Genomic DNA, 21,526 nt, shown 5'->3' on the forward strand with positions numbered 1-21,526 from the left:
GTGCATCGAATCGAACAAAATCAAATTGTTCCATTTTAAAATTAAATCAGAACATGTATAGGATTGTCTTTAACCGGAGAGATGTATATCATTGAAGGAATGGCCTGTCTGTTACTCAAAATCACTCATTACACACAATAACCCTTCTTCAGTATTTCTATTTTAAGATGCCATCTCAGTAATTGATGTCATTTTGTTTTGTGTTGGATTAAATGCATACAAGTGTGACCGATGTGATAGGTTTGCGAAAGCAGATTTAATCGGATTTACGGAAAATCATACTTTCACTGACTTCATTTTATTACACTGGAGACATTTGTTCTTTGGGATGGCATTGATTGATTTAACCAGTCATGCATTCTCTGCTTAAATGGGACATATTTTTTTCTCAGTTGAATATTTTTTATTTTATCTTTGTATTTGTGAAGCTGTTTAGCATGCGGGGTACACAGTTGGTCCTTTTCCACCGCGCGAATGCTAGTGCTAGTGCTAGTTCCGGGCCAGTGCTCAAGTTAGCAACAGTTCTTTCTTTTTCCACCACCGAAATCGGCTCTAGCGCAACCTCTTGTGCTTGAAACTGGTACTTAAAATGCCCCCAATTATTATTATTATTATTATTATTTTTTTAAATGATTCTTTATTCGAACAAGTCATGGTACAATTCTCAATAAACAGAAAACAAAATGAACATGTTATTAATACATACACATAGCCCCCAATTATTTGTTCGGCCAGATTGTGGCACCAATTACGTCAGGCGACGGTGGGCGGGGTTATCATGACGATCGCAGACACACGGAAGTTTTGCACGAACTGTTGAGAGGTGAACTCCGCCATAATTGTGTCCCGCCAGAAGAGCGATGGCGGATGTGTCCCGCTTGTATGCCATCTCCAGCTTCGCAGCCAGCCTGGTGATCATCTACAATGATGAAGTAAGATAGAAGCGTTTACTGATTATATGCCCCTGACTGTTATACAGTATATACATTATTATTATTATTATTATTAATAGTGCAGGCACGTACGACACGACGTAGGCAGTGACGTTTGTAGGCTTGACGATGACACAATGAGGTGGCTGCTACTTGGCGCTTGTCCGGTGGAAAACCAAACACGCTCTTCATAAGAACTTAAGTTTTAAAAATTTTTTGGGGTAAGAAAAGGGGTCATTTATGCTGGGAGAGTTTTGCTACTGTACTGTTTACTACCTGAGTTTTCGAGTCATTGAATACTCACAGCACACTTAGGCAAGTGGTTCATTGATATACATACAGCATTGTGTCAATTGAATTTCCTCATGAAGCTACAATAACATTTAGGGCATGAGTTATTGAGATTATTCATGCTAAATTGCCTAGTTACACATTTTTAACATGCTGTTGGCAACAAGTGTAGAAGTCGTGGGGAGATCGCCTTAGTTAAAAGAGGATTTTGCGCTTTCAAAGATTTTCAGCATGGAAAATGTCCATATCAGCCCTGAGACTCGTCCAGAAGTTCCAAAATTGCATTACCGGATAAATGATATGTGACGATAATTTTTGCTGACATTTCAAAAATGTTTACCCGAGCACAATCTCCGTGCCACCTGTCATTTTGTTTGTTTGAGCCTCGTACCGCTTTGTCTGCTCGTTTGCAACTGCCTTCCAGACACGCTATTTACAGATGCAATATCAGCCAACGCAATTCGTCTTAGGGTTGATAAATCACATTGTGCCTGCTAAATTAATCAGTTTGCGTAACCTCCTTACACAGCGCACAAAATGAACTGTGCAGCAATTTACCGTATTTGGCATTTCCAATCGTGGTTGTATATTCGCACATTTTTAATTCGATGCCTGCAACATGTTCCAAAAAGCTGTGACAATCGGCAATTACAGCGAACATACTTCCCGCACCTTTGAGGTGACAGACAGCAGGTCCCGGCACTTGTCTCGCATGTCTCCATCGCCGCTCCACGCGAGTGGCCGCTTCTCGCCAATTTACTGAAGATAATTAATCGAGTGGGGATGAACTGCAGAGTCGAACGGATCACAAGTGAACATGCGGGAACTGCAAGTTTCTGCCTTACTTGTTTTTTTCCACAGTGACAGCCAGTTCTCCGCTCACCGAGCGGAGAAGACTCTTACACCGCATTTAATGATCGCCGTCATGATACAAAATCACCTTGATTCAAAGCGTCACACTTATTGTGATGTATTAGCTCCAATCACTACAGCTAACAAAAGCGATCTCACTGCATTCGCTCTTTTGCACATAGGCAGCCAAATAGAACAAACTGGAGCTGAGAGCGTATTTGTTTGGCCTCCTCAATGAGTTTCTGTGCCAACTGCTCTTCAGAGCGAAAAGAAATCTATTGTGAGACTCAAGTTGATGCATTGTGGACTTGATGATAACGAATAGCTCTCTTACCAATTCTGCTGGACATTTAATGACGTCGAAAGGCCTGGCTCAGGAATCAGTTGTTTCTCGTTGCGGTAAAGACATGCAATTGACTCATTTTCAACTTTGACCTGCATAGATCAAAGGAAGTTCCTTGGTACGGTGACACGCACCCTCACCTGCTCGAGCAGTCCACACGGCTTGTGTTCTCGGTGGTGAGTATCGGCGCGGAAGGGCGAGCCGTTCCTAAATAATGGCTTGTGGCCTTCCATTTGGCAGTGATGAATGGTGCTGTACGCGCACCGTGTGGTTTTGGGATCATCACAATGGAGTTGCAGCCTAAACTCGGCTGATATTTATTCGACCGTGGGCTGAGCTAGTTAACTATCTGTGGCTTTTTCCCAAACAACCCCACAAGACTCTTGATGATGGATCGGCCAGAATGAAGAGAAAAGCCGCCATGCTTGTAGGAAAGAATTGGGAATTGCTCGAAATTAGAACTTGTATCCAATTATTTATACCCTGGATATATTCTTTGGTTCACAGTTTTTTTGTTTTTTTTTGGGGGGTGGTTGGGGGGGGGTATACAGTATAGCTAGAGATGACGCAAAACAATGGCAAAAGACTTTTTGAGGTGATATTAAATAAATCATAATTTTTAGATTTTGGTGAAAAAAATCCATGCCCATGTTCATAATCCAACCATATTTCATGTTCTAAATTCAAAATATATTAGAATGCTTCAAATTGTATTGGCCGTTACCAGGATTGCTCCTAACCGAAGAGGGAATGTGAAGAGTTTTTCTTCTTCAGATCACTGCTTTGGCATTATTCCTGATATTTGAAGTGGACGAAACCGAGTTTTGATGTGAGTTTTATTTTTTCACGTGCCAGCTTGCTGATTCTATATATGTGCGTTTCTTTGGATGATGAGCGATGCTTAATCGTGCAAATTATTGAACAATCATCATGTACGACTTTTCACATTTTGATTATAAAGGCGAATTGATGGTGGCATATAATCCAAAGCTTCAAATTGTTTCTAATCCCCCCCACCCCCAGTTAGCAGATTTATGACATCTTTTATCCCATTTGCATGGTATAATCGGCTCCAAAATAAGACGCCTGATTGAACCGCCGTGGATCGAATGCATGATATTGGAACGCGACGCTACACTGCATCTCACGCCACTTTTCAATTTTGCTACGCGGCGCGCAAGGTCGCATTTGAGCGAATTCATTTGGAGATATTTTTAATTTGCGCCCCGAGACGTTTGGTTTCCCTCGGAGTGCGCCGGCCTCCGCACGCAGGACGAAGGCGTTGTCGCCGGCTGCAGCCATGGCTGTGTTGCTGAATACGAATGGCTTTGCTGGTGACAAATCCGTCAATTATGCAACAGTGGGAGAATTAACATTTACTCGGGATGAACTATTGACTTTAAGGAAACGATTTACAAATATGGTTTTGAAATACGCTCATGGTAATGTCGCGGAGTGCGCCGGCCTCCGCGCACACGACGAAGGTGTTGTCGCCGGGTGCAGCTATGGCTGTGTTGCTGAATACGAATGGCTTTGCTGGTGACAAATCCGTCAATTACGCAACAGCGGGAGAATTAACATTTCCTCAAGATGAACTATTGACTTTAAGGAAACGATTCACAAATATGGTTTTGAAATACGCTCATGGTAATGTCCTGCCCTTTTAATGACCTTCCAATATCATCGCGGCCAATTCGCATGGAGCCAAACCTAATATGCTGCATCATTACCCTCATTATTGATTTTTGATGTTGCCCTTGAATTGATTTGTCGAAATGGGCGGACTGTAATTGTCTTTTTTTTTGTTTGTTTGTTTTTTTTTTTGGTGTTCCTGTCTGCTATCTCTTGATGCACGATTGTCACGGCGAACCCAACGCTCGCTACGGCCCGAAGGTAATTTATTAAACGGGACGAACGTGAGATGAAGTTGTCGTCGGGGGATGCAAAGGGATGCATAAATGTTTCCTTATCGGCGGCACGAGCGATGACAAGGAGATGACGGAGCCTGCGATTTCCATTCACGTGCGCGCGTGACGCGAAAACCCAAAGGTTGATGGCCATGAAAGCGAGACGCCCCGTCAGTGTGTAAATGGAACGAGAGGAACGATGCTGATCGTGCGATATGGATGATGAATACTTTCTCCTCTATTGTCTCCCAGAGCGGGAAGACAACCGGGCCGCAAGCCGGTCAGCGCTGTTCAGGGCCATTTAAGACCTTTCCCGCTCTGGCTTGAGGTCCATGTCCAGCTGTCCGATGCGATGATCGAGTCGAGTGTCCCGAAATAAACACGGGCCGACTTGGGTGCTCAGGACCCCGAGGTTCTGTCTGACGTGTTTTGTAAGTAGCCCAAGGCCTTTGATTGATGATTCTTATTTTCTTGTCAAGCCACGACTACTTTGATGTTTATCTTGAGATCTCCTTGATGGGCTTTCATTATCCGGGACAGAACTGGACATGCGGCAGGTGAGAGGCATCGAGTAAAGAGGCAAAAGAACATCAGCGGAGGTGGAATAGGAGCGGATTGATACGCACGCTGGGCTTGTCATCAAATCAAATTGTTCTCTAAAAATGATCAGCTTTGATCGTTGCGTTTGGTTTTGCGAGTGGCACTTTTTCTATGTCGATGATTAACCGAGAAACTCACCCGCGATCTCCTTCCCCACTCTCGTCTATTGTGATTGACTCGCACTCGCAACATGAGTACGTCTCTTGGTCCACATTTTGGCGTGATTTACGACAAGAGGAACTCTCATGTGGGCACTTTGTAACACAGCGCCGTGATCTTTACGTGAAGACATCCCGTCGTTAGTTCCAACAAAATCAGAGCGATCGTTGCGTTCGGTTTTGCGAGTGGCACTTTTTCTATGTTGATGATTAACCGAGAAACTCACCCGCGTTCCTTCCCCACTCTCGTCTATTGTGATTGACTCGCACTCGCAACATGAGTACGTCTCTTGGTCCACATTTTGGCGTGATTTACGACAAGAGGAACTCTCATGTGGGCACTTTGTAACACAGCGCCGTGATCTTTACGTGAAGACATCCCGTCGTTAGTTCCAGCAAAATCAAAGATCAGCATCAAGAGATCTCGATCATCTTCACAGCGAGATTAGGCAACATGAACTGATTTTCATCCGAGCGTTGCGTGAGCGGCTGAAAAGCGTCGTACATTGTCCAATGACCAAGGCTTCATAGGCTCGAATCAAAAGTGAGTCAGCCGACTGTGAATCAGGCTCAAAGCAAGTTTAATTTGCAGTGTTTTCCCAGCTGTGCCAGAAACATGACTTGTACATTTCAAATGTCTGATACTCCGAAGTGCCTTATAGTGCGGAAAATACGGTAATCAAAATCAGCCATCAGATCTATCAGGGGTTGGGAACGACCAGCTCATCAAATAGGTTTGTCCAAGTCTGAAACAATCATCAATAGAATCAGGCGTGTGGGCAGTGAATCCCAAATGTTTTTTTGATGGTGTTGAGGTTAGAGCTCGAACCTTGGTTTGTGTACTGGGGGCTCGGTCATTGTGCGACAGAAGCGGACCTTCTCGGCCGAGAGGATTGAAAGATGCCGTGTCTTGTAAAAATTAAAGAGGTATTGTTGGCAACTTGTCCTTACAAGAAAATCACATGCAGATATTTGAGTCGTTCAACTCAGTGACTGTGCTGACCTTGAGCTTTTTTTTTTTTTTTGAGAAATGACGACCATTTACAGTGTCGGCAGCAAACACGGCAAACAAACCATTGATTTTGTCCTCATCTCACCTTTGACACGTAAAAAAAAACAAAAACGAAGTGACCTTGATTTTCTCTGCCAAGACCTCATCATCCACGCTGACTTTGTATGAGAGTTAAAAGGCACCATTCATCACAACTTACCTGACACGCTCGCAGAGGGGCGTTTGTGATTCACCCTACGTGACAAACACACTCGCCCACTCTCCAAGGACGCACGTTGTCACAGCTCCCACTTGTTCGCCACACCAGCGCACGAGCTGTCCTGATCACGGCGGTGCCATTCTTCAGAAGAAGAATGTAAGTTGCACCCACGTCTGAAAAAAACCCTCATTTGTGTTCTGGAGGGAAGCACAATTCATGATTACGTACTACACAAAAGAGCAACGCTGGTCCAGAATACGAGCAATCGCCTTTTACAACTGAATGCAAGTGGCCAAGCATTTCATATTTTTTTTATAAGGGACAGTTTGAGATTTTTATTGGGCCAGATCCAGAAATAGGTGGTGGCAGATCGGGCTGAGCTCAGCTGAAAGGAGGAGAATAACTTGCACATGACGAGGACTGAGCATGGTTGATGCATGTGCTACACTACTGTGTTTATTAAAAAAAAAAAAAAAAAAAAAGTGGTGACATTGCTGCACGCACTACGATGAATAAAATTCTCGTGGCCCTCATAAAATAATATTGTGCAAAGGAGGTCACCGAAAGAAATGAGTTCACATGAGGTTCAAATTGTCCGGTCGTCGTCAATGATGTTAGGTGTGATGCAATACAATGTTTTTTTTTTTTTTCCATTTTCTTCAGCGCACAGACCGAATTAGTTGAATCCTGAATTCCTTCCTAATTCTGAACACACATCACAATCTTGTGATAAAATGTGAGGCAACCGACTGAAAAAAACCAACAAAAAAGGCTGTTGAGACACAAAACAAAGCTGTATATTTCATATTTTTTAGGAACTAAGCATTGCAGCGGGAAGCTTTCCATCCGCGAGTCTCGGTTGTCTCTCAGCCTGAAGGCAAAACATAATCAACCTGCTGTGTGAAGTCTCCTGTGTGGCGAGTGCATACTTGGCGCATTCGCAATGCACTGGGAATTGAGGGAGGCTGTGGGTCAACATGGAGGTTCCAGAGTTCATTTTCGCCCTTGGGCACCCTCATGGGCTTATCCGCAGCCTCGTGGGTTTATCCACAATTTAAAAAAAAATAAAAAATAAAAAAAGGATTGCGAAACTCTTCATTCTTGCTCACTGGTTCAGAATCGGTTGTCGAAACTCAAGTAATACCCAATAGAGGTGGCCTTTAAGAAAGACTGCAAGATACTGTAATTGAGCGGGCAAAGCAAGTAATGAGCTCCCCCGTTCAATTATTTGCCCCCCCCGGTTTCTCTTGTTTCAATTTGACCGTTTCACAGCTTCTCCATCAAATGTCACCTGGTAGGATCTTCTGTATATTCACGTCTCTTTCAGGCTTAAAACCCTACAATGCCATTTGTATCATATTTGATAAATGCATTTTCATTATGTAACTCATTCTTTATATTACATGAAATCATCTGTATCAAATTTGATACTGCAGGTTTAAAATATGATTTTCCCCAAATTATCATTTTCAGATGTAATCTACATAATGCTTATCAAAGCGATACGACAAATATCTAAAACAACACGATATGGCAAAAATAATTTTGTGGATTCTGTTAAGGGTTTTAATGAACATCTCAGTTCCCAAAAATCCGATTTTTCTGGCTATTCCTTGATGGGTCAGGCATTACAGGGTTAAGGGATCAGGCTTGCTTTCGGAATCTTTGTTTGACCACCAAGAAAAGTAAAGTGAAACCAGAATACCCGGAGAAAACCCACACAGGCACCCATATATTTTCGTGGTGTGGCCTGCAACAGGCGTATGACTGGCTGCACTGTATATCAATCAAGTGACAAAATTCACAATGGATGATAGGCGGGAGTCTATTTTAAAAAATTTTTTTTTGTTTTTAAATTCATTCACTGACAGTCCGCTATATGAACGGCATTAAATCGGGAGGGCTGGCAGTGAACGATTTGATCCCATGAGAGCTACTGACACTCCTACTTGGTAGCTCAACAATCCACTTAATGGGCGCACCCGGTGTAGCGCACAGGACTTTCAAATGGCTGGTTCAGGGGTTTGCCCTTGTTTTTGCGCGCCTACAAAGTTTCACGCACGTGGGCAAGTCAGGAGCTCGCTGAGGTGAAAAAGGCATCGGAGAGCTGTCGGCAGCTTGATGGATGTCTCGGTAGCATGCGTCGATCTGGCAGAAATGGCCCGCCGTTACTCATGTCATGCGATGGCGGCATCGCAGTGAAGGAGGGAAGGAAGAAAGGGGAATAAAGGAGGCCGGGAGGAGGTTGTGAAAGGCAACGCCAACTGCAAAACGCGCGTTTTTAGCTCCCAGTGGGCGGCCATTTTGACACTTTCTATCCACTGAAAATGACATTACAGTTGCTCAGGGCGCAGGTCACGACCAATCACCTGATTTCTGAAGCTGCGTCATAATTTTGATTGTTAGCAGTCACATCTCTTGTTTTCTCTACAGTTGCTCAGGGCGCAGGTCACGACCAATCACGAATCACCTGATTTCTGAAGCTGCGTCATGATTTTGATTGTTAGCAGTCACATCTCTTGTTTTCTCCGTCCAAGGACTTCCAAAGTTTCCAAAATGAATGCCTTGGCCTCGTCATCCCACCGTGTTCATTTGTGAGGTGATTGCATTTTTTTCTTCACGCGTTGTTCCGTTTATTATTCTCCCTAAGAGTTGATGATTGGCGTTGTTTAATTTAGAATTCATTTGTCGAGAACATGTCTACAAATGATCAGAAGCAATCTAGTTGTTTTTTTTTTTTCTCCCCATAATGATACAACGTTGCGGCAATATTTTCCCATCAGAAAAATAATCTACGAGCCAATTAAACCAGATGCTCGGAGCTCTAATGCCACATGGAGTCTCCCCAATCTCATGCGTTGCTGAATTGATTGATCGTTTTAAATAACTTTCTTCTGACTTTATGATATTTCTTTCGACATCTTTTATGACTGGGCAACAAAGATCATTGGATTTGTAGGCCGCCCGTGGCCGAGTGAACGTACCGGTGGGCTGAAACGAAAAGAGAAACGACAACAATAAACAGAAGCCGCAAGGTCATGTTCATTAGAGTGCGTTATCATCTTTTTTTCTCGTCAACTTCTGCCGGTATCGTCACTGCAGCTCTCGAAATGCAGGATAAAAAAAAAAAGAAAAAGCGTTTCAATCGAGGTCAGGCTCCAGAGACGCATCTGTGTGAGAGGAAAACCTACGTTCGTCGCTACCTTGAAATAAGACCGATATCGGCTTGATACCGAGACCTGATATTGGTAATCTACCAACCCTAATATAAATAGTATCAGTGGCTTAGTTGCTAATTTCAAAACTGCTCCACGGGCCCTCCGAGGAATTGTCAAAATTCTCAGATTACCACTCGACCCCTCATTCAAGGAAAAAAAAGATGAGGGGGACAAGGGTCATTCATCCCCCCTACTTTCCTTGCCATTTTATCACTTTGGGTGAGTCTGGCAAGAGCTGCCTTCATTCATTTTGTGCAATTCACACATTGTGTTTCAATAACTTCCAGTCTTACACGCAACTGACATCTACTAATGCCACCGGTGAACGATAGAGTCATCCCGGATTCTGCATATTCAGCAAATTCAGGTTGCTAACAAACGTAATAAATGGGACGCCACAATTTTTGCCAATGCTTTTGCTGAGCTGACGTTCCAGCGCCTTAAGGTAAATGCTCATCCTAAGCATCTCCTCCGTGCCGCTCTCTATGCTTCTAGTTATCCTTTTATCTTCAGTCCCTTTTTTTTTTAGGGATGAAAAATGGAAAAGGGGGTATCGGCGGCAGAGCAGGCGGAGAGTGCCCCCCCCCCCTCCCCTCCTGTCAGTCTCTAATGCTTCATTAAGTACTCGGCGGGGCCATTCATCGCTGTTATCGCCTCACCACAACGGGCCGCCTCTGCTGTCGCCCGCTCTTTCCAGCACATGCGCTCGCATGTATTCGTACACGTTCACGGTGCACAATCGTCCACTGTTCAGATGCGCACACGTACAAACAGTAGGAAATGTATTCCTTTGGCATTCGCGCCACCTGGTCCTCACTGATTCCGACCCGCGAATGTCCTCTGCAGCCCTACGTAGCAATGTTAACGTCTCGCAAGCACGGGCGGGATATTGATCAGCCAAGCAAGTTGACGTTCATACTCCATCATGCTGTTAGGTAACTTCAACTTGCACGCATGCACTTACGCAGTCATTATTGACTAATTGGACCCTCAGTGTTCATTAATCCCTGCACAGGTCGCACTGTTCTGTGACCTGACATGGGCAGTTCGTTACACGGATTCAATCATTCCATTGATTAGGCAATGAAATAAGAAGACTTTGGGGTGATGCCCTCAATTTAAAATGCTTCCAGGTCATCCCTGGGTCAAATTTATCAGCGCAACTTGAAAAAGGGCGAAGCTGGTGAGATTAATTATGCTCGTATAGAATCGAGTTCGTTTAACCTAATTGAATTGGAAATCTATTTTCTAATTTCTCAAGTAGTATGCATGATTATCAATATTGTTGTTGTTGTTTTTTTTTTTTTTTTAAATTAAGTTGGCCCTGTGGCCTGTATAATGCGGTGTTTTGGCGAGGCAAAGATTTTTTGGTTTGTTTTTTTATATCTACATATAGCACAATTCATATAGCGGCAATTCAAAGTGCTAAACATAGGCAAGAAATATCAAGGAAAAAAATCAAGGAAGAATTGTTAGTAAAAAAAAAAAAAAAATTCTGAAAATTATAAAAGAACATTTTCACGACAAAGCGGAAATATAACATGACAGCCAATGAAATAAAGCGAAGCGAATACAATTTCAGAATCGTGAAGAGATTAATGAAGGAGTAATGCCATCCCTAAAATATTCATCATGCTGTAGATCTCCGTTGATTTATTGACATTTGATATTAAAACTCATTTTTTTAATCATACAGTTGAAATTATGGCCCTCAGACGATGAGGCCATTCATGTCGAAATAAAATGACAAAGTGATTTGTGGCTTTTCTTGTCTTTTTGAATACTAACGCTAACTGGAAATGTAAAAATGAAAGACACATCCAAAAATAATTTTTAATCAATATTTTCTGACAGTGGCATCCTGGACTGCATTTCCAGTCACCGTCTCATTCTGAGAGAAAGTGCGAGGTACAGCGTGTCCGCAGTGGCCAATTTGCTCCGCGGGGGAAATTCCCGGTGGGCCTTTCCGGTTTACCATTTACTTTTGGGTCCGCTAATCCATCCTGCGAGGACAATTCTAACGCCCCTGTTCAGCAAATCAATCGCCAGTTTGACTTTAACACGAACCGAATGTGGAAACGTTTCTCAATGTGAATGTGACTACAATTTTTGTTCAGCTAATCCCATTCGTGTCTTCGTACTTGGCCTCTTGTCTGCTCCCTCGGTTACGCAATATTGAAAAAGGACGTGTTCAAGAAATATACCATTTTAGTCCATCTTTTATATTCATCCGGATCTTTCTTTTCTGTTGGGAAATTGTGAAGAATCACCGGATGTTTATTTCTCCTTTCGGAACCTCTTTGCACTTTTCGCAGTAATTCTATCACTGGTGCCACACTTTTGGCTGACTACTAATAAACTGGTGTGCTGTATCTATTTATTAATTTTTATTTTATTTTTTTTAACTGTTTAAAACCTAATTTAAGTCTCATTTGTATACACATTTAGTATCACAATTCAATGTTCCCACTGTCTCAAAATATGGACATTTCGGGCTGATTTTCCGAATGCAGCTCTTCTGTCTATTCTGTCATTAGATCGTGCCGGGGTACCTCATGAGGTGATTGACGCATCGCCTTTACGCAACGTGAGGCTGCCGTAACCGACCCAAATGCACTGCTCGGCTCGGTCACAGTGTCCTTCTCAGTGCTGTTGCGCCTCCCTCTGACAGCGCCATATTTCAGTGCAACCTTTAGTCTGCAGGGGGGCACAGCAGAAGTATGGCACCTACGAAGCTTTTATTTACGCGCAGTTTCACACCGCATCCATAACTTACACAAAGCCGGCTAGCCGTTCGGGCCCTCCCAGAGGAGAAGACGCAACACTCAGCAAAACCAGATGAGGTGGCCAGTGCATTTTGTTGCACCGCCTAGTGCAGCGAGTGATTATAAATACAAGACTTGACTGGTTCATTCCGGTATGTTGGCCGAAAATATAAATATTGTCTCCAGCACTTCATTTAAATCTTCCGAATTCAATACAGCTAGAGACGTACGAAATAAGGCTCTTGTGGGTTCCGAGTGTGAGGGATGGTGAGCAAGGGTCCTCCTTATGGAGGGAGATATCGAGCCATGTTTATTGATATATTGCTCTCAATGTAAATGCCTTATTGATCCCTTTCCACATGACACGACGGAGTTTGAGGTAGTTAGTGTTCCACTTTCGGTGCTTAATCAAACACTAATTGATGAATACTGGCAATGCTATTGGGGAGCACACAATGAAATAAATCTTTTTTTTTTATTTTTAGATATTGAATAATATTATCACATTATGACGATAGGCATTATGACAGCAAAAAAAGAAACAAACAAACAAAAAAAAAACGTGCGAAATGAAACGTGTTACAATTTTAATTCGATGTACCTGTGACATTATGACTACAGGCAGAGCAAAACCATTATGACAGCAAAAAAAAAAAACCAAACAAACAAAAAAACGTGTGAACTGAAACGTGTTACAATTTTAATTCGATGTACCTGTGTCTCACTTGATTAATTTTGGAATAAACATCTAAATAATAAAGCTGCTTAACATGTGCCACTGGATGCTGGCATATCAGGCAAGGCAAGACAGCTTTATTTATGGAGCACATTGAGTACACGAGACACCCCACCTACAATAAACAAGTTTTATGAGAGCATTTACAAACACAGCAGTTAACGCCATTCGGGAGCAAGGCAGAGAAAACAAAAATGCGTTACCAAATGTACTGAAAGAAGGTACAATGCCCAAATTTAAACACACTAACGTAAAACTTTAAAAACATTTTCAACAGTAAAGAAAAAAAAGCTTTCTCACCTTGGCTAAGTGTAAAATGACCATTTTGAGTCGACTCGACCACTCGCGTACTTATCAGAAGCATCGGCTGGCTAATTATCACGTGTCCAGAGTCTCTCTACAAAGTAATGACCATTTGTACCGTTATCCAAATTTCCAATTAGTCGTGAGTAATCAGGCTTACGAAAGGAGTTGGTCAATGAAATGATTTGCTAAGAGGCGGGGCTGCAGTGTACGCTTGACAGTCCATCGGTCTGTTTCTAATCGTCCGCCTTATAGGATCATCCTGGAATAAATACTTCATTGAAAAACAGCACTCGATATTCTCATTTCGGCAAATGGGGCTGCCTTTGAAAACGAATGAGCACCAAGAAGCTATTTTCAAACCAAGATGTCCTCCAAATGTTCTCGTACACACACACACTTGTGGTGCGGTACCGTGCAACCCTCTCCACATCCATTCCGTCTCCTCCTCTCACAGCTTTCCGTCTCAGGAGCTCCCAAAATTAATTAAAGGTGCGCAAATGACAAGCTCTCTTTCTCCCCTCCAAGAGCCAGAGCCACCTTTTTCACTGGACCTCTGGGATGCCATATTGATTTCTCCGCTGTCTCATTTTCACATGCCGTGTCCTTTCCAGGATATTTTTTTCAACCTCTGAGGCCTGAAGTGAAAGAAAAATGACACTGAGGCGGCGTTCACGCGCCTGAGCTTACGCCGTGTTCCGAGTTATTTGCCGTGGGCCGCTTTCGTTCACTTATCTTTTCATCATTAGTTTTATTAGCTTCAATCAAATGGTCATCTGAATTTTAATGAGGGAAAAAAAACCCCACCACAATGGCAACACTGTATGTATAGTATGTGGACCATCCATACATTCTTCAGAACATTAAAAAAAAAAAAAAAAAGCAGTTAACATTGCTCCTGAGCCCACTGCAGATGTGTCTCCTTGTGGACATCGGTGAGGGGTCGCTGAAATGATCTGTGGTTTGGTACAGGGCTGTCGCTCCCGAGTTTTGTCATTCAAATAGCCGATTGGGCTTGACTGGGATCTGGCAAATTTTTAGGATGATGATTGAGCCTTTAGAATTGTTATATTGGGGGAGAAACAAGATCACAACAGGCTATCTATCGCATCAAGCTGAGAAAAACACACAGAATAGATTGAAAGTGAAAATAAAGGTTAAAAAAACGTATTCATATCTGAAAAGGGGCAACTGCTTTTTAAATAGTTTTATCATCAGATAGCTAACCGTATCTTTTCACATTTCGTCCTTTCATGTTTTATCTGCATGGCGGTTTTAAAAACACTTTTTTTTTAAGTTCCTGGGTCCAGTGTCTTTCCCCCCCCCCTCCCTCAGCATTCACGATCAATCGCAAAGTGTCACACCGTCGTTCCACAAAGCTCGGGACCTTATCAAAGCCTGGTTTTCCTAGTTTGCGCTGCATTTAGCACGATTCGGCGGGTAATGTTGAATCAGACTCAATCAGACTCGGCAACAGCACGCGCGCGGGATTGCAGAGTGACCGTATCGGTATTGGACGTTGCCGTATCGTTAAACAATCATGGCAGACAACCGCGAGAAAGCAGAAATCCATGTTTTGTCTCACCTTTAATTGGTACCCTTGGTGGTGTTTTACCACAGAGTACAATCATTGCTGTCTCTTGTAACTGTGGGAACGTTTTAATCAACGTAATATTTGAAATAATAATGCCTGGAACATGTCTCCCACAACACGCACGGAACTCTGCTGGCATCATCTTTTGATTTGAATTAATACTTTTACATTAGTTGTCCTTAACGCAAGTTATTGTACTTCTTCTTTCTACTCAAGTAAAGAATGTGAGTACTTAACTCATCTCTGGTCATACTTGTGCAGCTCTGTATAATGATACAGTAAACATCTGACTCCGGCTTGTAAAGTAAGCAAAACATGCTTGAATGGTTCTTGTACATTGTGCCATCCCTCCGATCGAGTCGGAAGCAAAAACAGTTTGTGAAATGCCGCTAACGACCAAACCAACCAACAAATTGCAGTCAAAACATGGCGCTTGCGGTTTTTTTTTTTGTTTGTTTTTTTTTCACTTGACAGTAACGATAAACAAGTTTTATGAGAACGTTTGACGCAACGGCGCGCCGCGAAATCAGACAAAGCAGGAGAAGCAAAGCGTTTGCCAATTTCGACGGGTTGCCAAGCGGAATGCGCACATCTGCATCACAAATAGTCCCCGTGACTGGCCAAGGCTGTTCATTAACTTTCTCTTTTCGATCCATTTTTCTTCCCGTCCAGTTCAGCGGGGAAGGTCACTTCGTGAAGAGGGGTATGCTACTGAGACCTCATTAGCATAACATCATGCTGCTCAGACTCTTCCTGCTGTCCTTCTCCAACTCCATGCGCATCAAAGTGTAAATGCGACCAAGCTATCAGAATAAATTACATTGTGAGACAGATACTTGATAAATGCTTTTCATCGTTGTGTGCTTTTGTTCCCATGAGGGGGAAAATGAGGCTACTTTTAATGGAACAAAAATGGTAAAAGCACACCGGTCAGTGGAGCCGAAAGTTTCGTCAGCCACCGATTGTCAAAGTTCTTCTACTTCCAATAATGTAAGTCTGCGTTAAAAAAACATAACAAAACAAAAACTGCCGTTCCTAAACTTGAAATTGATGCTCCTGAAAATAATCAAAACATTACCAAACCGCAATAATTGTATTGGGAAGCGGAGAGACACGAACATGTAAATAAATTGAAGGAAATGGAAAAATTAATGAACAGCTCCACGAGCCGAATTATCATGACTAATCCCGTTCCATTTCACCGCAGATTCTGTGACACTTTGATCTTTTCGGAGTGAAATAAAAATGGCATGTTCATCCAAATGATTTGAAACCACACTTGACTCTTATGGGGCTAAACAAAGCATATAATTAACAATTACCATCTTAATTAGCTCCCGCTGACCCCGAGAAGGCCTTTGTATAATCGCACATGATGTGCTTTTCGTCAATCCGTGTCAACAAAGAGAGAACATGCCGGTGAGTAATTGATACAATATGTGATCACTTACAAATATGTGACCTCACGTTCTTTGCGTTGCACTTTTCCCGTCCGTGGCATTTCGAGCTTTTTGCATGCACGGCATCCATAGGAAATGTACCACAAAATGGGAAGTGACAGTGGAAAAGCCTGTGGAAATTTGGCCAATGACAACAGGCGCTTCCTTTCTTTTGTGTGGGGGCAGCATTAAAAGCGACTATCCTGAACAAAATAACAAAAAAGTACAGATGATTTTGGGCAAAAGCGAACAAGGTACTTTTTTTTCTGGAACACGAGATCAACCGCAAAACAGTTTGAATGCGTTTTGATTAACGCCATGACAACAAAGGAGCACTGCAAAGTTTTATTCAACAGTTCTCTCTCTGCTCACATTTTTATGCTTTCCATTTCATCACTTCAGAGCTACATTTTCTTTTTTTCTTTTTTTTCTTTTTTTTTTTTAAATTCAGCAGTGTTTGTTGTATTGCCTTGTCCTTTACGAGGCTCTTTTCAAACTCGCTTCATCTTTGGAAGATTACGCCGTCACGTGGCGACCCATCAGTTGCTTTCTTTTTAACTGCTGCTTCTGCTTTCAATTATTGGTGGATTTTTTTTTTCCCTTCAACTTGCAAACCGAAATTAAAAGAAAAAGCTGGACCGTAATCACGCACTTTTCCGATGCGTCTGATGCAGTGAATATATGCTGACAGCTAACGTGCTTCTCAATCATTATCATCATCCAGCCCCGCTTCTACATATTTGCCTTTTGGAAGAGAATCGATGGGGTGCGAGGTCGTGGTTGTGCTCCACCATTGATTGGAGCTTTGAGCGTCTTCCGACAAACATGGTGTATCCATTCTGCCCGCTTATAATGTCGCGGGTATCTGAGTCAGATCAGAGTGTTATCCGTGTGTGATCCGGGCAAGGCAACTTTATTTCTCGAGCACATTTCAAACAGAGGGCAACTTCAAGCGCCTCACACCACTAAAAGCGCAAACAAAAACGAAAAGCATTAACAAACAGAACAACCGAAGGCATTCACGGAGCAAAGACAACAAAAATATCCTATGAAAATGACGAAAATTGACAGGCTGTGATCGACCGGTTAGCACGTCCGCCTCACAGTGCCATTCCGTATCCGGCCTTCCTGTGTGGAGTTTGCATGTTCTCCCCCGTGCAGACAGACAGTGACAGATACTGACCTTCCGTCGGTCCTGATGGAATGCCCACCGCTGGTGATGCATCGCCAAATTGTGTCACTTGCGAGCAAAAAAAAAAAAAATTGGAATGAATTCAGTTGGACTAGAATGTGCAGCTCAATAGAACCTGAGGTGTGGAAAATGGACATTGAATGAAGACAGAGGAAGAAATAGGAAAATAAAAAAAAAAAAGAAGAAATCTCCCGCCTTTCCAATTTAGTCTAGCTGTCCTCCCGGCTGGTGATTAATGACGTTTGGATCGCCTCCTGTTTCCTTGGGAATTTCTCCTTTCTCCACTCAAAAAGTGCCCTTCCTGTTATTCCCACAGGATCTGTGCTTTTCTCACTTTAACATAGCTTGCTGGGCAGCAATTATTTTGAGATTTCGAGCTGATCTTACGATGCATTTGTGGCAGTGGGAAATGAGAAGCACTGGCACAAAGACAAAGGAGAGTAAGAGAGACGGAGTGCAGGATTGGGGATGGTAAGAGAGACAGCTGATCAAGTGTAATGCCGCAAGGGTGAGGAGCGGTTTCAGAGATTGCGATCAGGTGGAAGTAAACATTCCTGACATCACCGGTCGGACGCTTTACTGCAACCATGAATGGTGGTGAACAATGAAGAAGCGGAGAGTAGTTTCCACATGAAGACAATTTTACAGTCGAGTGTTAAAGCATTTTTTTTGGAATCTTTTTTTTTTTTTTTTTTTTTTTACTGTGCGATTAAATGTATCCCACAATGGCTACAACGGCAGCACCTCTCAAGTATATGCCCAGAATGTAAAAAATATACTCTACGATGCGCTCCGGTTCGACGGATCTTTCTTCCATCAGTTTCTTCGGAGCTCGATATAACATCTTTGCTCTTTCGTCAAGTCTGCGTAACTGAGAAATGAAATCTAGTCGGATCGCACAATAGTCCTCCATTAGGGCTGTGATTGACAGGTGATCGGTCCAAGTCAGCTGGGATGAGCTCCGACCTCGCCAAGTGGAGAGTAGACAAAATGTATAAATAAGAGAACTGGAGCGTGGAGATGGGGACTTAAAATTCATCCTTCCTCAGCGCTCGACTGGAAATGTATGCTTAAGCGTATCGTGGGGTTTGCGTGGATGTCGTGATGGTCCACATAGGATGTTGCACTATTCTGCCTAATGAGACAGAAAGCTCATCCTCATAGTGACCTGCTGTTTTTTTTTTTTTTCTTTCAGCTTTGCAAGCCCAGTGAGGGGCTAAGCAGAATTGTTCTCACTTGCTGTTCGGAGACGTGAGAAGCGTTTGGCATTGAGGCCAGCGACCGCCATCTGCTGCGCAGGCTGATTCCTCCGGAGGTGTGGCCGCATCACAGGCTAAGCAATCAAGACAAGGCAGCGCAACCTAATTTAGTTAGCATATCTTATACTGTGGGGCTTTGGGGCGGGGGGGTGTCCTCAATCCAAGACATATTTTTTTTCAGCATTTGGTGGGCTTTAATGTCACGCGAGGGTGTTTTGGGGGACAGCGTTTGCAGGCTTGCACCGTGTTTGGGTCAGAAACCGATTGCGATAATTTCATTCAGTTCAAAAACTGTCAACGCTCGTAACGTCACACAGTTCTCGGGCCGGGCTTTTTGATCACCTCAGACGCATAAACATGCTTAGCAGCCAAATTAAATGCCACACAGTACAGCAAAAAAAAAAAAAAAAATTAATGGCTGCCAGTTTAGTAAACCAAAACTGAAATGTAGCCAGTGTTTTCATCCAACGTCCCCCCCTCCCCCCCAAAAAATAGTTTTAGTTGACACTGTTGTAGCACAGCTCACGTGTGTTCGAGAGCCTCTCTCGGCCGTCAGACTTACTGCAAGTTTGACTACAAATCGAAATTATAATCATTTGTAATAGCAGCGGCACCTCCTAATCACTCCAAAGTGTGTTCCTGTTGAAAATAACAGCATTAGGAGCACGTATAAAAAGCTTTGATTATAAAGGAAAAGTTCTGTTGTATTATTATTAATCATGAATAAAAAAAAAAAAAATCACAAAATACAAAACGTAAACCGCACTCACGAGTTAAAATCGTCAAAAATAAAACACGAAGGAATGCCTTCCAATACAAATTTGCTGACTTTTCATCATTTTTTTGCATGTATTTTTCAGGTCTTCCTTTCAAAAAGCGGCTCCCTGGCTGAGGCTGACATCCCAACCTTTGTCATCTCAAGTCATTTCAACTATTTGATGAGAAACAAGCACCTGAGCAGTTCCCACTCCATTTTGTCCTCTTCATCAATTCCTGCCCTCTTTGCTGAGTAGAGATCTTTTGATCTCATCCAGGGGTAGAAGCCAGAAATTGAGACAGACAAGTTGAGGCTGCGGAAAGTGAGGGATCAATTTGAAAGCAGATCCTTTGCGGGCAAACTGCTCATCGCGGCTGTTGATGAAAAATCTCTGGTAACGTAAAGGCAATTTGACGTCAAGCTCTTGTGGATGATTAATCATCAGACGGAGTGCTTGGTTGTTGTCAACCATGACACCGATGCCATATTTACATTTATGTTGATGATGGTAAGCGTTCCTTTCCAAGGATGGGTAAAAGAGCAATCAGGAGGATAATAATGGCTTTGATTGTATAGCACTGTTCAAAGTGTTACAAAGTGATCAACAGTAAAGCAAATACAAGTACGAGGCAACGGTACTCAGTCGGAAAGGTGCGGACTGCCCTCTCCAGGTCTGCCCCATGCGGAGCAGTTCAAGTCTCTTGGCATCTTGTTCGCTGATGCCTCTTCGACTGTATCTGCCTTAGTGTTCATATTTCACAGATTTTTTTTTTTAAGACAAAACGTTGCATGTGTCGTCGTAGATAAAAACCTTTATTAAGACATCACCTCTCCAAAAATATCAACATTTCTTTAGCTTTGGTATCAACCTATGTACCATACAATGATGTATACAAGATCTTTGTAGCCGGTAGATGGGGGGGGGGGGGGTCTACACAACACATCTGCTGTTTTTCGAGAGAAACACAACACTGAAAGCTGAACTATTCACTGGCAACACAGCACCTGATGCTCTGCTTTGCAAAACCTCACAGCTATCTTTGCACTGCAAGACAATGAAGAGGTCGAAATCGGTTCGCAGGATGCCGACAAGCACATGACAAACAATATATACGGAACAAAAATCATTTTAGCGAGAACGTATTGTCATGTCACTCGAACACTTTGCTGTGCACTCGAAAGACGTACTGATGTGATCGAGGACATGGAGCCTGTTGTTCGAAATAGTCGCCGATTGTTGTAAACATAGCGTTGGGAGGCATGTGAAATCCGCCCGTGTGCTTTGCTGAGCAACTGCCCCGAAGCAAGACACTATGCGGCCAACCCTTTCGGTTTATAAAAGAAGGGATCCTGAGCATTGGGTTTAACCAGAAACATTTGATTTCGTTACCATGCAAGGAATATCATATTACAAGCAATGCAAAGATCATTGCGAGGGGATCGTTCATTTTCGTAATGTTTTATTGGGCAGGTGTGCCGAGTTTCTCGCGCTATCCACCGAACATGACCAAATGTCACCGTGAGATTAAGTGTATTCATTCAATCAGGGATGCCATCGTCAAGTGCGCATGCAGACCACTGAGGGAACGATGCAGAAGCTCTTTCACGTGCATTTCTTGATCGCTGTCACCTTTCAATGCCGCTTACATGGCAGCGGTGCTTCAAAGTACATGTTCAATCGCGTCTTAGGATGAAATGTCAATTAGGGGGACCTTTAAATCATTTTAAAGTGACAACTGATCAATTTAAGACAACGTTGTCGGACAGGGGAATTACTTGAAAACCACCGGTGTTACATTCTTCGTCTTTGTCGACAGTCTTACGCCGTGGCTTCTTTCTTTCAGTTCTACTGTTGGTAGACAATATGGAAAAACTGTCTATCTTCCATTCACATTCAGTTATTTAAAAAAATATTTACAAACTGCTGACAAAAAAAACACCTAAAAAGTATTCTATTGCCCCTTTAGTG

At 42.8% G+C, this 21,526-nt stretch overlaps 1 long non-coding RNA gene across 1 annotated transcript; it reads left to right on the forward strand.

The window, feature by feature from the left end:
• The first annotated feature begins 796 nt into the window (after positions 1-796).
• Positions 797-21,484, forward strand: LOC109520466 (uncharacterized). The gene is made up of 3 exons (XR_002169187.1): positions 797-932; positions 18,737-18,856; positions 19,661-21,484. It is a non-coding gene; the product is annotated as an uncharacterized LOC109520466 (long non-coding RNA).
• The last annotated feature ends 42 nt before the right edge of the window (positions 21,485-21,526 follow it).

This window comes from Hippocampus comes, unplaced genomic scaffold, assembly GCF_001891065.2.
Source record: "Hippocampus comes isolate QL1 unplaced genomic scaffold, H_comes_QL1_v1.1 scaffold317, whole genome shotgun sequence".
Lineage (NCBI taxonomy): Eukaryota > Metazoa > Chordata > Actinopteri > Syngnathiformes > Syngnathidae > Hippocampus > Hippocampus comes.